This window comes from Schistocerca cancellata, chromosome 10, assembly GCF_023864275.1.
Source record: "Schistocerca cancellata isolate TAMUIC-IGC-003103 chromosome 10, iqSchCanc2.1, whole genome shotgun sequence".
NCBI lineage: Eukaryota > Metazoa > Arthropoda > Insecta > Orthoptera > Acrididae > Schistocerca > Schistocerca cancellata.
The window spans coordinates 91,728,369-91,732,402 of record NC_064635.1 but is presented as its reverse complement, the minus strand read 5'-3'; the positions used below and the strand labels follow the sequence as shown (position 1 = coordinate 91,732,402).

Sequence of the window (4,034 nt, the reverse complement as noted above, 5' to 3'; positions counted from 1 at the left end):
TACTTTCAGGTTACCCGAACCCGTTTTGTAATCAACCAGACAGACAAAACAGTATTTTTTGAAATAGCATACAAACCATCACAACATTAGACACGTACTTAAAAGTCCAGTTTGATAATGAAAAGTGACATATGCTGGAAATCCAACTGCGTTTAGTCATACAATTTTGTTAGCAGTTGAAATGAACTGCTACGTCGTAAAGAAAAATTAATTAGCTTGACTTGCTTGACCTTTGACTCTGACACAGATAAGACAGGTACTGCGTTTAAACTCCCTTTTGATTTTTTGCCTAGATGCATAGATTTTGCAATTTTTGACCTGTCTAATAAAAAACTATGAAAAAATTTGACTATAGAAAAAAATATGTTTTCTTCGTGGCTACTGTAAGTGAAGTACGGGTTAGGCACAGGATGAGCTGGCGGTCGGAAGTTTCCGTTTCTCCGGATGTCAGGGAACTCCAGGCAAAGTCGGAGAAAGCTGCTACAATTCGCGATAAAGACTTCGTCTCTCGTGGCAGCTAAAATACAGTCGCCGTAAGATTTTCTGGAAACACTTTGAGAATGAGAAGGTTGAAAAAACAGTGGCAGTGTGGTATATTCTGACTAACAAACTAGTCGCTTAGGGAACGTCTTGAACACACAAACTGACGGCGAAATCTTGCGCGTCGTTCCGACCGCGATAGTAGCAGATTCGGCCAGCGTTATTAATTCGCAAAGAAATCAATATGCACTGTACTGCTAAACATACTAATAGTTTTTATGAAGGTCTGGGGATCCAACAGCGAACAATAGTTCGTAGAAGATATTTTCCTTCTTTTTCATAAGAGAAACTTCTTTATTCTTGATAACTGCGATTACAAGTTGACCTCTGCACTTCATATTACGTCTGTCTGCAAACTTATCTGACCTCAAAAAAACACAGTGTCCAATCGGCATTCCTGATCTCCAACAATTGCAAAAAAATTGTTAGATGCTCTTTTTTCACAGCAAAGAGCGTTGTCGTCACCGCAAAGACCTTTGTCGTCTCAGTTACGGTAGCGCATCATCGCCAGTACTCGCAGCCGGAAAACTACAATAACATTACATTACATAGGGACATTACGGTTTATCGTAGTTCTATTTTATGTAACCCGATTTAAAGATACTGATCTTAACTAACTGCATATGTAATTTAAATGGAACTCGGAAAATGATTTAATTTGTCTGAAAGATTGCGATTGAATATCAAAACAATTGCAAAAGGAAATTATGTGCTTGTCTCAATAATACTTTACGTATATTGATTACACCAATTTATGTGTTCTTTACTCAATCTGGTGCGACCAGTTATATGTTTTGTGAACAGCGCAGCAAAGAAGTTTTATCACTTCAGTTCAATGAATTACCACTAAAACCTCGTTCTGTCAGTTTCAATCGACTGAGACTTTTTCAGCGAGAGACAGAGGTTCAGAGCTCGAGACCCGGTCCGGCACACAGTTTTAAACTGCGAGGAAATTTCTTTAGAGGTGTCTGGAGCTTCTACACAGGGTATTACATATTATCCTTATCAAACGCAATATTATATTATATGAACGCAAAAGTTTCCGAGTTAAGGTGTTCAAGATCCGTCAGTAATCTTATGTGGATGTGATTTCATATGTTCCGCAAAGCAGTACTTATCAAAGCTGAAGTGCGGTGCGGTGATCGAAGTACGTTAGCAGAAGAGTGCACTTTTAGTCCAGATTTCTGAGTCGTGATTATAAGTCACAGGGAGTCCGCACCTGAACCAACAGGGCGCTTTGCGTCGAGGGTGAACGGATTGACAAATGAAATTGCGCAATTAAATGATTTGCTAAAAAAAAAGACCATGGTGCAGGTCCTATTTAACCTGTTACCCTGCACAGATCCTCATAATGTGTGCACACAGGTATCTTTAAACATGAAAATTAGGATCAGAAACATGAAAGAATAACTCTGGAGACGTACTTGAAACTTAGTACTGCATACAGGGAGGGTGTTCATTTTAATTGAAGACGTTGAAATATCTCGAATACTACATATCGGATCAAAAAAAAAAGTCCAATTTGTTTGCCTCATAGGGGGGGGACATGCAACGATACCTCACTTGACTCCTCACCCAAATCCATGCGTGGGTTGTGGTGGGCAACTTTGAAATCTTCAATGGGAAGCCCATTTTTTTATTGCAGATTACGATTCTATGGCAAAATCTACATGCGTTTTATCTGAAGCGTTTCTCTCGTTTAGCCACAGATGGCGCTGTAATCGGAAGAACATAAATGGGTACACAACCGAAATTTACGACATGCACCTCAATGGCCCTTGAATATGCAGTGGCACATGATCCCCCACATCTATGGTGCGAGGTTAGGATAGGACAGTATTTCATAATACCCACCTGGAAACCGCATTCGCAAAGTTGTGTTCCTCCGACATGTCGAGCAGGCAGTGGCTCGAGAGAGTAAATGTTCAAACGTAGAACCGACAACTTTAGTACATTGAGTCGTTGGCTTTTCCAGTGACCATACACAGGACACAAGCATATCTGCAAAATGCCAGCACAGCCGTTTCTGATGCGGTCGACCATGTCTTCATGGCCCGTTGGCACTTGCTGGTACACCTTTCCTATTAAATATCCCTACAGAAAGAAATGCGGCGACGTCAAATCCGGCGACCTAGTGCGGTAATTAATAAGGACACCTCTGCCTATCCACCGACCAGTGTAAACACGATCTAATAACTCTACGTTTCAATTGCGTAATACACTCGGCAATCATCATGCTGAAACCACATACGTTGGAGAACGTTCATGGCGACATCCTGCAGTAGTATAGTATCGGTAGTTTCTGTTCCAAAAACGTCCGATATTTGCGCCCATTCAAAGCGCCATCGATAAAATACCGACCAATGAGTTTGTTCCCAACGATACGTGAACCGACTAAGGACGTTGATAGTCAACTTGCGGTAACCAGTGGGGAGTGTCTGCAGTCCAGTAATGCATGTTATGCATTTTGCTGCCATCGTTTGTGAATGTACGCAACGGCCTTGCCGCAGTGGATACACCGGTTCGCGTCAGATCACCGAAGTTAAGCGCTGTTGGGTGTGGCCGGCACTTGGATGGGTGACCGTCTGGGCCGCCATGCGCTGTTGCCATTTTTCGGGGTGCACTCAGCCTCGTGATGGCAATTGAGGAGCACCTCGACCGAATAGTAGCGGCTCTGGTCACAGAAAACCATAATAACGACCGGGAGAGCGGTGTGCTGACCACACGCACCTCCTATCTGAATTCTCAGCTGAGGATGACACGGCTGTCGGATGGCCCCCATGGGCCACTTGTGGCCTGACAACGGAGTGCTGCTGCTGTTTGTGACTGTGGAATCATTGGAAAACTGTATCTCTGCAAAGAACGTGGGAGTCGTTTGCATTTGTTCACAAAACAATAACCAGTTATGGAAATAGGCGCCATGAAGTCCCTGATGCAGTCACACGTGGTACGGATGATACTTACGACGATGCAGTATTGTGACAACACTACCTACTGACATACCGGAATCGCAGTGTAACTACCGGGCACATATCCGAGGGTTGTGGCAAGGCAACAGCAGCCCCAACGCTTCCCCTACATTCTCCGTAAATCAGGATCATTTCAATTTTTCTTCTGTGGTTGTAATGTTCATCGTCCATTTGCACGTCTGTTCGGCAAATGATACGTAGGTGTGCAAGTATAAACACTGTGTAAATATTGTAACACTTGGAACCGCTAACTGTCCTACGTCTCCACTATACGCGAGATCCGGTCGCGGTGTACTGCCTGTGTGATATGTCGTAGTTCTCTACACGACCACGGTGGCGCGTGAGTAGCCCCCTGTTCGATATGTCGGAGGAATACAATGTTGTGAATGGGGTTTTCAATTAGAAGTTATAAAATACTGGCCTCTCTCTCTCTCTCTTGCAACATGGAGGTAAGGTACCACATGCCATTGGATGTCGAAATGCAGTTGAGTAGCATACCATAAATTACGATTCTGTACCCATATC

The 4,034-nt window shown here is 43.3% G+C and overlaps 1 pseudogene; it reads left to right on the top strand.

Annotated features, from left to right (window-relative positions):
- Positions 1-3,031: 3,031 nt before the first annotated feature.
- On the top strand, positions 3,032-3,149 carry LOC126106984 (5S ribosomal RNA; annotated as a pseudogene).
- The last annotated feature ends 885 nt before the right edge of the window (positions 3,150-4,034 follow it).